This window comes from Schistocerca piceifrons, chromosome 2 (genome assembly GCF_021461385.2).
Source record: "Schistocerca piceifrons isolate TAMUIC-IGC-003096 chromosome 2, iqSchPice1.1, whole genome shotgun sequence".
Lineage (NCBI taxonomy): Eukaryota > Metazoa > Arthropoda > Insecta > Orthoptera > Acrididae > Schistocerca > Schistocerca piceifrons.
Window position 1 is genome coordinate 454,114,198 of NC_060139.1, and position 13,493 is coordinate 454,127,690.

The 13,493-nt window shown below is 44.6% G+C and overlaps 1 protein-coding gene across 2 annotated transcripts in view; it reads left to right on the plus strand.

Annotated features, from left to right (window-relative positions):
* Nucleotides 1–13,493, plus strand: part of LOC124777564 (phosphoribosyl pyrophosphate synthase-associated protein 2) — a 77,596-nt gene that overhangs the window by 46,338 nt on the left and 17,765 nt on the right. The window lies entirely within an intron of this gene.

Sequence of the window (13,493 nt, forward strand, 5' to 3'; positions counted from 1 at the left end):
TGAAGCTATAGCTGGCATGAGGCTCGTTGTATACTTGACATTTTTGAATCTTTCTTTAAAATCATCACTTGTCTGTAATCAGCCTTACTATTTTCTTTGAGTGTTTCTGAACTTAACATGGGAATAAGTTATGTAAAGTGACCGACTGCACAAGTTCTGACAATCTGTTTACCACAGGAGATACAGGTGTTTCTTTAACTTCCAGGTATTGTATGTATACATAATCTATTAGCAACTTGAGTAGGAAAATTTAGGACTGATACTAAATTATAAGTAATTAACAACACCTCAGTATCACTTTTCTTTTGTGATTCCTTCAAGAAAAATTAAAATCACGATAAAAAAAAGATTATCTCTCTTGTGTGTAACAGACAGCACAATAAAAAATTTTCATGAAAATTTCCCAGTTACCCTGTAGAGTCAGTCCTGTATACTGTAACCGTGACAAATGATATATTAACTCACAAGGACGTGCCTCCCAGGGGGCTCGCCACTCCATGGTGGGTTCGTGCTCGGCTACCACGGGGCCCAGCCTTTGCAGCATCTTTTCCCTTCTCTGCTGCATATCTGTCCTCTTGCTATTCTTTTTCTCCTCTCTTGGGGAACGTGTCTATGACATTTTTTGGAATGTGTTGTGCATTTTCAGTAGCCAACGTCAGAACAGTCTCTCCACCGTTTCTAGTTACCTTTTTTCTTTCTTTGTTCCCCGTTTTCTATCCTTCCTCTGCTTTGACGTTTGAGAATCCTCTTTTTCTCTTCCTCTCTGTGTGCTCCTGAAAGCCGGCCCACATGTCTGACATGTAACAGGTGACTGGGTAACACATTATTCCCAGCCCCAGGTCGACAGGTAGGCTTCACACGTACCCCCGGTACAGGCCAGGCCCAGGGAGGAATGATTGCCTCAGCTATGCACCTTTCCAAAATTCCAATTCAGCCCTCTAGAAGGTGTTCAGGAGGTGTAACCTGAGGTGTTACAATCACCTACGGGAGGGTGCACCCCCTCTGAAGGGACCCCAGTCGGAAGGAGCGCGCCATCGGAAACGATGGCAATTGTGGGGGATTTTCTCACAACGAGCCAATCATTTTTTTCACAGTCAGTGTCTACTAAGTGTAAACAGAATGAAGCTCATGATTCAAAGATCCTTCCCAACTGCACCACGGTTCCTTGTGGTTTCACGTACTGAAGACAGTCAGCCCTTTACTATGGTAAATCCTTTATTATTCAGAAAGGTGTCGATGCAATTGCTGGTCTGTGAAGTCCCGCTCTCATTTACGCAATGACACTTTGGACTTCTGATTCTCAAGCACAACCACTGCTTGCAGCTTCACTCATCCGCGGCTATCCTGTTCGTGGTGAGGCCAGTCGAACAGTGAATTCTTCCTGTGGTGTTATTTACCCTATGCTGCTCAATGGTCTGACTAAGGCAGAAATCTAAATGTACCTCTCCAATCAGGGCATCATTGCAGTCCATCGGGTGATGAACAAGGTGAATGCATCTTTAGTGCCCACATGCACTATTTTCCTCAATTTTGATAGAGTGGTGCTTCCATCAAAGATCAAAGCAAGCTATGAAGTTATCACAGTGCAGTCGTACATTCTGAACCTGATGCACTGCTACCAGCGTAATCGTTACACCAATACCCAAATGTCCTGTCGCCACCTGGCCAAATGTGTAACCTGTGGTAGGGATGCTCACAAGAGCAATTGTCTGCCTCCCTCTCCATGCTGTATCAATTGCAATTACAACCATGCAGCCTTCTCCCAAGGTTGTCCCATGTATCTCTAAGAGTGGGCCATCCAGGAGATCTGGGTGAAGGAAAAAGTGCCTCACCCCGTTGCATGCAAGTTGCTGGCTACTTGGAAACCCTGCATTCTACCATCCAGCACTTACAGTACTGTTCTTGAAACATTTCGTTCTATGAAGGACATTGCCAGGTAGACGTGCAACCTCAAATTCTGCACTGCGGTTGTAAAATCACCCAGTATCATGGTAGCATCATCATCTCCCCCAGCTGTGCATCAAGCCACCATACTTGTGCCTCATGGGACGAAGTCACCTGCTACGCAACTGGCATGCCTGAAAGGATAGGAGGAATACTCATGAAGAGACTTTTTACGTCCTTCCAGTTAACAAACATCTGAATATTCCTCTGCCAACCGGAAAGGCTCCAAGAAATCAAACAAAAGCTAATGGTCTTGTTCTTCGCTGACTCGGGTATCCTCTTCAATGGTGTTGCCATATGCTACCCTCACCCAGCTGACCTCCATGTCACTGGTGCGCACTGCCAACCATTTTTCTGCCCTGGACTCCGCAGACCGACAGAGGGAAAATGCAGACACCTCTGTAAATCTCATGGAGCAGGATCCTACAGCCTGTGTGCCGTGTAACAGTGGGTCTTAAAAGGCTGGCACTCGGCACCCCTTCATTTTTTTCCCTCCTCCCCTTTCCTCGTCATGTCTCTACTCCAATGGAATTTTTGCACCCTTAAATCCAAGAAAGAGGAATTGTACCTGCTCTTGGGATCGCAGCATCCACTTGTTCTCTGCCTCTATGAAACAAAATTGTGTCCTCACGACCATTTTGAGCTATCGCATTTCTTTCCGGTCCGCTCTTTACCTTCTCCCAGAGTACGGCATTCTGTACCTCATGGGGAGTCTTGCTGCTCAGTTGGGATGACAGTCGTAGTTGCACCATCTCCATGCTTACCCGGCTTCAAGCTGTTGCAGTCCACATTTTCCCTTTCCTCACTTCACCTTTTCCCTTTGTACCATTTACAGCCCTCTGTCGATTGATGTCACCAGGGCAGACTTCCTCCAGCTTATTGGGCAATTCCCTCACCCTGTTCTCTGCTCGGTGACTTTGATGTGTACCATCCCCTTTGGGATTCTCCCAGAACCTGTCCGAAAGGTGCCATCTTGGCTGACCTCAGTCAACTACACCTCATTTTTCTTAACACGGGAGCACCCATGTTCCTTTCAGACTCCACGCACACCTATTCCCATTTGGACCTCTCCTGCTCTGCCCAGCTTGCCCATCGTCTAGAGCGGTCTGTTCTGTGACACATTCTTGAGTGACCATTTTCCATATGCTATCCATTTGCTGACTCCTAACCCACCGATGTTTGCACACAAATGACAGCTTTCTAAGGCCATCTGGAGGCTTTACTCTTCCCTGGCAACCTTCGTTGAACAACATTTCACCAGTTGTGATGACCAGGTAGAATGTATTACAAATGTTATCCTTACTGCCACAGACCGTTTCACTCCTCACACTTCCTCTTCATTGCTCTGTGTCCCAGTCCCTTTGTGGACTGAGGCATGCCGAACACAATTCATGTGGAAATGTGCTCTCCGCATTTTTAACAGCCATCCTACGATGGCAAACTGCATTCATTATAAACAGTTGTGTACATAGTAACGTTACGTTCTTAGGGATAGCGAAAAAGCTAGCTGGATTTCATTCACTAGTTCTCTAGCAGTTCCACTCCCTCTTCCATCAGTTGGGCCAACCTCCGTCAGCTCTCTGGGATCAAGATCCATTCCGCAATTTCCAGCATGACCATAGCAGCTGATGTCATTGTGGACCCTGCCACCATCTCCAACACCTCAGGCTGCTATTTTGCTGAGATTTAGACCGCCACCCACTATCAGCTGGCCTTCCTCCATCGGAAACGAGTAGAGGAGACTTGGATGGTACCCTTCTCTTCTCATAATCATGAGTGCTACAGTGCTGCCTTTGCTATGAGGGAGCTAGAGTCTGCTCTCACTTCATCCCAATCCTCCATGCCAGGGCCGGATGATGTTCATATTAAAATGTTGCAGAAACTTTCTCTTGAGGCCAAGCACTTTCTCCTTCATACATACAATCGCATCTGGGCAGAGGGCATGTTTCCCTTCACCACCTTGGCTTTGTGCAGTGGCCCCTGTTCACCTTGGACTTCATTTGTTCCTAAGGATGCTACTTTAGCCTCATTCTATTGCCGTAAGTTTCTTGGCCTTCACATGGAACTTTGTGATCATACCTTTGTGTATACTGATGGCTCTTGGACTGACCGTGCTGACCTCTTGGACTGACCATGCTGACTGGTGTGCCTTCATCACTGATGTTTCACTATTGGCTTCCAAACATTGTTCAATGTTTACACCAGAGCTCTTCACCTTGTATCAGGCCAAGCAGTACATCTGGCAACTCAAGCTTTTAAATTGTGCCATCTGCTCTAACTCTTTCAGTGCCCTTCGGAGCCTCTGCCTGCTGTACACCATCCATCCCTCAGTGCAACAGGTCCAGGAAATCTTTCACTTGCTCACTCTTGACGGAGCCAATGTGATGTTAATATGCACCCCTGGTCACATCAGACCGACAGGAAACGAGGCCACTGATGCTGCTGCCAAGGCTGCAGTCCTCATACCTCGGTCTGCTAGTTCTTCCATTCCCTCCAATGATCTCTGTGTTGCCGTCTGTCAGCCGGTGCTATCACTTTGGCATCACAACTGGTCTTCCCTTCATGGGAAGAAGCTCCAGGGAATTAAAAACCTCTCCCAGCAGTTTGGACGACCTCCTCTCTGCCCTCTCACTGCACGGAGATCAGTTTAGCTAGATTACAAAATGGGCACTGTCGTTTTAGCTATCACCATTTGTCAAGTGGTGATCCCCTACCACTTTGTGCTCTTGCCCTCAATCTTTGACAACATTCTCATTTATGTTTACCATCTGAGTTATCAGCCTTTTTAGTGAACGATGTGCTTGCTGTCGACCGTGTTTGTTTTTATCCATCATAACAATAGGGCAAAGGACATTTAATCTTTAGTTCAGGACCTCCGTTGTCACTGTGGTGTATTTTATGGACCTTTCTCAAAGTCCCTGTTTTTAGCTGTCTTTCCTTCCAACAATTCGGCTTAACGTGTAGTCGTTTTTAACTGCTTTTTCGTGTTCATGCTGTATGGTTCTGACATGGGCGCATATGTCCCTAATTGTTTTTGCACCCGAAAACAAAACAAACAAACAGGTACATGTTTATACAGCCTGTTCTAAACAGAATCTTCTTATTCTTACCTTTTATTATTTATATTCTTCTTTTATGAATGTGTCAACTCCTCCTCTATCCACCTACACAGCTAATTTATAACACGCTACATCCCCCCAGGGGCTCACCACTCTTTGGTTAGCTCATGCTTGGCTACCATGGCTCCCCAGCCTTTGCAACACCTCTTCCCTTGCCATGAAGCATGTATATCCTCCTGCTATTCTTTTTCCCCTGCCTTGGAGAACATGTCTTGAATATTTTTGGGGAAACATTCTGAAGTTTCGGTAGCCCAGCATTTGAACAGCCCCTCATCTGTTTTTTCCTTCTTTCTTTGTTCTCTGTCTCCTCCCCTTCTTCCACTTGGATGTTTTGAGGTCTCTCTTTGTTTCTTCTTCCTTCCTGTGTTCTCCTGAAGGCTGGACCATGTGTCTGACTCTTACCAGGTGACTGGGTAACTCTGAATTCCCAGCCCTGGGTCAGCATGTAGGATTCGCACGTAACCCCTGCCTCAGGCCAAGATAGGGAGGGGTGATTGCATAAGCCATTATTTTCTTGATTGGCATTTGGATCGTCTTGTGTGGAGTTCGGGAGGTGTGACCTGAGTTGTGAACAATCACCTGAGGCATGTGAGGCCCCCCTGTCTGAGAGTCCTCCCAGTTGGAAGGAGCGCGCCATCAGTGGTGGTGGCAATCGGGGTTTTTTCACACCCAGTGAGCATGTCATTTCATCTCAGTCTACAACTACTAAACATAAGTGGAATGAGGCTAAAGATTCCACAACTCTCCCAGCTGCACCTTGGTTCCTTGTGGTGTCCCATACCAAAGATGGTCAGTCTTTTGCTACAGTTAATCTGTTTATTATTCAGAAAGATGTTGATGCAATTGCAGGCCCTCTGAAATTGTGCTCTTGTTTACATAATGGGGTTTTGCTTCTGGAGACCAAGTGCAATTTTTAAGCCCAACAACTGCTTAAGCTTTGCTCCTCCATGGGTAGCCTGTTTGTGTTGAAGCCCATCGTATGCTGAATTCTTCACGTGGTGGTATTTACACTCATTTGCTTGATGGTCTGACTGGGGGGGGGGGGGGGGGGGGGAATCCAAAATTATCTCTCTGGTCAGGACATCACTGCAGGCAAACGGGTGATGAAAAAGGTTGATGCAAACTTAGTGCATACATGTGTTTGGTCACGTAGTTCTTGCATCGAAGATTAAGGCCGACTAATAAGTCGTAACAGTCTGACCATATATTCCAAACCAGATGCGTTACTACCAGTGTCAGCGTCTCAACCACATTCCCATGTCCTTTCAAAACGTAGCCAAATGTGTTACTTATCGCAGAGATGCTCAAGAGGGCAATTGCCCGCCTTCTTCTCCCACAGTATCAATTGTAATGGCAACCATGCCACCTCATCTCATGTACCTCGATAAGCAGGTCGTCCACGAGATCCAAGTGAAGGAAAAAGTACCCTACCCTGACACTCGCAAGTTGTTGGCTAGTCAAAACCCCTGCATTTTACCGTCTGGCACTTAACAGTACCGTTCTTGCTCCATGAAGGAAATAGCCATACAGTTCAGTACTTTGGTTGTGAAATCATCCAGTATCACCTTAGCATCCTCGTCTTCTCCTCCCACAGATGTGCAAAAAGCCACCAAATCTTCACCCCCAGTGGCGAAATCACCTGCTACACAACTGGCAACCTGAATGGGACAAAAGGAACATTCCTGCAAAGACTTTTTACATCCTCCAGCCAAGAAATGTCTGAGTATTAATATTATTCATCTACCAACCATAAAGGCTCTAAGAAATCAAACAAAAGCAAACAGTCTTCTCCTTCCTTGACTTGAAGAGCCTCTTCAATGGTGTTGCTACATGATATGCTCACCCGGCTGACCTCAATTTCCATGGTATGCATCTACTACCATTTTTCTGCTCTGGAACTCACAGACCAATCCAGGGAGAATGCCAACGCCTCAGTAGATTTCATGGAACAGAATCTTCCAGCCTCTGCTACCTGTAGGAATAAGTCTTTGAAGGCTGGCACTTGGCAGCTGCCAAGGTACCTGCTCTTCATTTGTTCTCTCCCACCCATTGTGCTTTATGACTCTCTTCCAATGAAGCACTCATGGCATTAGATCGAACAAGGAGAAATTATAGCTACTCTTGGAATTGCAGCATCTGGTTGTCTTCTGCCTTCAAGAAAAGAAATTGCATCCTCTTGACCGCTTTGACCTCTTACGACCTATCCGGTGTGCTCTAATTTCCTCCCTGAGGATGGCATTCCATCTTGTAGGTGAAGCCAAACCATCTCGTTGAACACCCGGCTGCAAGCTGTTGCAGCCCTCAGTTTCCTTTCTTGTTTCACCTTTTCTCTTTGCAACACCTACATTCCTTCATCATTTGCTGTCGCTGAGGCAGACTTACTGTATCTTATTGGTCAGCTCCCTCAATCCTCTCTGGAGCTCTGCAACTTTAACATCCACCATAAACTGGAGCTCTTCGATAACCTGTCAGAGAGATTACCTCTTGGCTGACCCCAATCAACTCAACCTCATCTGTATTAACACTGAAGCACCCATGTTTCTTTTTGACTCCACACACTCCTATTCCCATCTGGACCTCTCATTCTGCACTGCCTAGCTTGACCATCTCTAGTGGTCTGTTCTCTTTGAGATGTACTCGACCAACCAGTTCCCAGGTGCTGTCAGTTTGCTGACTCTTATCCCATCAGCTTGTAAACCCAATTATCAGCTTTCTAAGGACAATTGGAGGCTGTACTCGCCCTTGGTGACTGACGAGCAAAATTTCCCCAATTTTGATGATGAGTTAGTGTACCTTACAAATGTTATCCTTACCATTCTAGAATGTTCTGTACCTCGTACCTATTCTTTACCGTATCTTCTCTTGGTTCCGTGATTGACTGAGGCGTGCTGTGATGCAGCTTGTACACATAGACACGCTCTCGATATTTTTAACCATGATCTTAAGATGACGAATTGTATTCATTATAAACAGTTCCATGTGCAGTGTCATCATGTTCTCTGGGATAACAAAAAAGCTAATTGAATTTCCTTTACTAGTTCTTTTAACAATTTCACTCTCTCTTCCATTATGTGGGGTTGATCTCAGTCAGTTCTCTGGGACCAAGGTGCATTTTCCAATTTCTGGCCTGACTATATAGATGATATCAATGTGGATCTTATTGCTATCTCCAACACCTCAGGCTGCTATTTTGCGGGGATTTCGAACTCCACCCTCTATCACCTCAGAAACGAGTGGAGGCGGCTTGGGTGATTTCCTTATCCGCTGAGAATTGTGAATGCTACAGTGTTGCCCTTACTCTGAGGGAGCTTGATATGCTATCTTCTCAGCCTGATCTTCTGCTCCAGGGCCAGACGATGTTCACAGTCAGATGTTGCCACACCTTTCTCTTGTGGGCAAGCACTTTCTCCTTCGTATATACAATCCCATTTGGGCAATTGGCATGTTTCCCAGATGCTGGCATGAATTCACTGTCATACCTGTACCCAAGCCCGATAAGGACAAACACCTTCCTCCAAATTACTGCCCCATTTCTTTCACCAGCTGTGTTTGCAAGTTGAAGGAGTGTGTGACTCATGGCTGGATGGTATGATGGCTAGAGTCTCACAATCTACTAACCACTGCACAATGTGGATTTCATGCATGCCATCTGCAGTTGACCATCTTGTCGCTTTGTTAACCCATGTTGTGATTGTGGTCATGATTTTTTTATTTGGAGAAAGCCTATGACACATCCTGGTGGACTAGTATCCCCCGCACTCTACACATATGGGGTTTCCGAGACCACCTGCCCAATTTCCTTCAGGAATTTTTTAAGACCAAGATTTCAAGGTATGTGTGAGTTCGACGTTGTCAGACACCTTTATCCAGGAGAATGGGGTGCTTCAAGGCTCTGTCCTGAGCATCGTCGTCTTTGCTGTAGCCATTAACACTATTATGGACTGTCTCCTGCCAGGCATCTCTGGCTACCTTTTTGTCAATGACTTTGCAATCATGGCAGTTCTCCAAGGAATTGTCTCTTTGAGCGGTGTCTTCAGCGATGTGTTGATTATCCTTACGTGTGGATTATTGACATTGGCTTTTGCTTTTCCACTGAAAAAACCGTTTTCATGAATTTCTGGCAGGGCAATGGGTTTATTCCACCATCTTTACATCTCAAACCTATTGCTCTTCCATTCGCTGAAAGTATGAAATTCCTTGTGCTCATGCTTGATAGGAAACTTTCTTTGTCCTCGCACGTGTCTTATTACCTGGCTGCACACTGCACTCAGTTGCTCAGTGTCCTATGTGGTACTTCCTGGGGAGTGGATCAGACCACCCTTCTCAGTTTGTACTGATCCCATGTCCATTCAAAACTAGATTATGGGCGTTTCATTTGATCCTCTGCACATCCATCCATCTTGTGTTGTCTTAACACATTCCACCATTGTGGAATAGATTTTATCTCCTCCTCAGGGGATACGCATGCCATATATCTGCCACACCTGGCCACCCATCCTATGCCTCCTTTTTCGATGACTCCCTTGACCACCAGTTTGGAGCACACCCTTCTTCTCTGTTACCTCCCAGTGTTCGCTTTCGGTTACTGCTCCGGCAGCTTAACTTCAGGCTACCTGCTAAGTTTCTTACATGTGTGAACCCTTCACCACCTTGGCTTCATTTGGTGGTCTGTGTTCATCTTTGACTTCATTTGCTTCCCAGGGAGACTACTCTAGAATCAATCTATCACTGTAAGTTTCTCAACCTTCGCACACAACTTAGCAATAGCATCTTTGTGTACCCTGATGGTGTTGGCCATGCCTTTATCATTGGCACTGACCATTTTCGGTATCTGTTTCCAGAACACTGCTTCAGTTTTTACAGCAGAACTCTTGGCTGTGTATCAGGCCACCCAGGAGATCCAGAAACACAGGCTTTTTAATTGTGTCATATACTCTGAATCTCTCAGTGCCCTTGAGAGCCTCTGTGTGCTTTATACAGTCCATCCCTTAGTGCAGTGGGTCCAAGAAAGCTCCCACTTGCTCACTGTTGTGGGAGCCACCGTGATACTCGTTTGAGTTCCCGGTCACATCAGTCTGACGGGAAATGAGGGTGCTGATGCTGCTGCCAAGGCTGCAGTCCTCCTACTTCAGCCTGTTAGCTCTTCCTTTCCTTCGTATGATCTCCGTGTTGCTGTTTGTCAGCAGATGGTGTCGCTTTGGTATCATCAGTGGTCGTCTTTTCGCAGGAACAAGCTCCAGAGAATGAAACCTCTCCTAACAGCTTGGTTGGTCTCCACTCTGCACTCTTGTCACGAGGAGAACATTTAAGCTAGGTTGTGTATTGGGCACTGTCATTTTAGCCCTCACCAATTGTTAAGTGGCGATTCCCCCCCACTTTGTGCTCATTGTCATCATCCTTTAACAGTTCACCATTTCCTGACCTAATGCCTTCTTTTTAACTGCTTACATTCCAGTGAATATTTGCCATCTGAATTATTGGCTCTTTTAGCAAATGGCAATTGAGCTGTTGATGTGTTTTACTTTTTATCCATTGTAGCAATATGGCAAAGGACATTTAATCTTTGTTTTGGGACCTCCAATGGCTGCTCAGCTGGCCTTACAAGACTAAATCCACCCCATTCCTGACCCCTACCAGCAAGACCTCTATGTCTGCACCAGGAATCAAAACCATGTCCTCCATACAGCAGCCAGACACTTTGACAGTTCCACAATGGAAATTGACTCGTAGTTAGTGAGAAAAATAATGATATTCTGGAAATAATGCCAGATGAAATTTGCAAAGTCATTTAAAGTGTACCAATAAAAATTACCAAAGTGCATGAACAGTAACCTAGAAAGACAATACCTGAAAAAATGCAACAATGCTATAATTGTCATAATTTACAGACAATACATAACAAAACTTTTAGATCAATTCTCCCATCTTCACAGTGTTCAGTATATTCATGAAAATTATCAGCAACCACACTGAAAAACATTGTATTGTAATCCATCTAAGGAACAGTCGGACTTTAGAAGTGGATCATTTGTGAGTCATGAATGACATGATGGAACAGAGGAATGAGTATGAAGTACTACTTGGCCTTCGCTTTTGTTATGGTTTTGGTTCAGTTTTTACAAAGTGTACACTAAAAGCCCTTGAGAAATGTGGCATTGATTCGATGCATGTTCATATGATGATGAATATTACAAATCTTATTCAAAAATTAAGGGCCATTTACTTATATGTAAATGCTGAAAGCTCAGAACAAAGCTACATGAATGCAGCTGTATCAGTTGATTGAATTCACTGTTTTTGTTTGGTAGACATTTAACTTTGGTTGTAAGCAAACAAAATTTGCTTTGAATTTTGATGGTTCCAGAAGTTGCAAAGGGCATGATTTAATTAGTTTGTTTGCAAAAGTATCTACAGCTACTCATATTCATCAGGACTTGTGCCTAGTTTATGGTCCTAGAGTAATAAGTAAAGGACAGGTTAGACAATGGTGTTTTAAGACTTAACAAATGGTCATACAAATGTGAATAACAGAGTGACATGCCCAGTACCCAGACAGGTAACTGTGGAAGTGCACTTTTCACCAATGTCTAGTGTATCTCATGATGTCTCATTGTAGTGGAGCCCCTAGCTTGGAGCAGCATATTAGCCCGGGCCCATAGTCACCATGGCAGTCATTTATATTTACTGCCAGACTGGTGCTGTCTGCTGTGTATTTGCCAGATCATACTTACAATGTGTTGCACACTGTAGTCTCGATCTAAGCCACAGATGTTATTTTTCTTGCCAAAATAGTCAAACTTCATATGCAGACTCGTGTCACTAATCTATGACATTTTTGTCCCATATTTTATTTTACTTTTATTTATGTGCCCTCTTTGCAAACCAGAGCTACTTTGTCATGGAACAAGTCAGTATATCGACAGAATGCTAATTAGGAAATACAAAAAGTAATTAAATAATTAATAAAACACACAAAATAATTTCTAGGAGAATATACAAATATATAACACAGTGCAGAGAAAAGCTCTTGCCCATTATGAGGAACTCCCATACAGGATAGGGGTGTGCCATAAGGAAGCCTGTCAACATAGATCTGAGTATGAGGAATTTATGACTCAATTTTTTTAGTTCTGCTGGAAGTCTATTAAAATGAAACGGGCTGAATACTGCACACCATCTGTGTGATACTTGCGGATTTGTTATTGTAGTGCATATCGTTTTTCCACCTAGTGTTCACTGAGTCAGTGTTGTAATTTCTTGTGAGAATATTATGAAAAGGATAGACTGCTAGCCACCTTATAGTGGGGATATTGAGTCACAGACAGGCACAAAAAAGACTGCTAAGTAAGTAAGTTAGTTTTTAGCCAAAATACCTTCTTCTGAGTTAGACAACACACACACACACACACACACACACACACACACACACACACACACACACACCCTCTCTTCACATACATGACCACTGTCTCTGGCTGCCGAGGCCAGACTGTGAGCAACAGAGCATAATGGGAGAAGCAGTCTGGGTTACTGGGTAAGGGGAAGGCTGGGTGGAAAGAGGGAAGGATGGCAGGGTAGGGGTGGGGGATTGTAAAGTGCTGCTTGTGGGAGCATACAGGGATTAGGTGGGGAGAGGATTGTGCAGCCAGGTGCAGTCAGGAGGTTAGGCAGAGGGATCAGAGACTGGTGGTGGTGGGGGGAGGGGGAGGAGTAGAGAAGTAAAAAGATTGTGTCTGCATTGGTGGAACAGAAGCTTGTTTAGTGCTGGAATGGGAACAGGGAAGGGGATGGGTAGGTGAAGGACAGTGACTAATGAAGGTGGAGGCCGGGAAAGTTACGGGAACACAGTGTATATTGCAGGGAGGATTGCCACTTGCACAATACAGAAAAGCTGGTGTTGGTAGGAAGTACTCAGATGGCATAGGCTGTGAACCAGTCATTGAAATGAAGAACATTGTGTTGGGCAGTATCATTGTCATTATTCTATCCTGGATTTTCCATTATTTGTAGTTTCTTGTGAATGAGACAGCATTTTCATCACCAAATCTTGTGGTGGAATATATCTACAGGGATAGTAGAGTTAGAATTTGGAGACATCCACAATGGCCAACATGAAGTTCATGAATTGGCCCCACAGATCAGTTTGACCACCCTTGCCTGAGCTAAAAATATTCTTGAAGATTGCAAAATGTTAACACTGAATGAGATAATTGAGTGGAAGTAAGCAAAGTAAACAATCGTTCATGTTCAAGTGTCAGACACAGTGGAGGTTATTCTTATAGTAAAGACAGCAGCATTAAGTTTCTGCACAAGACCTTGAATGTGATACTGCCAAGAGATATTTCCAACTACCCACTGCCTAAGAGTTTAAAATTGTTGGACCAGCTTAGGACAACAAAAATACACTTTTGCAAGATTTCCATGTCAGAA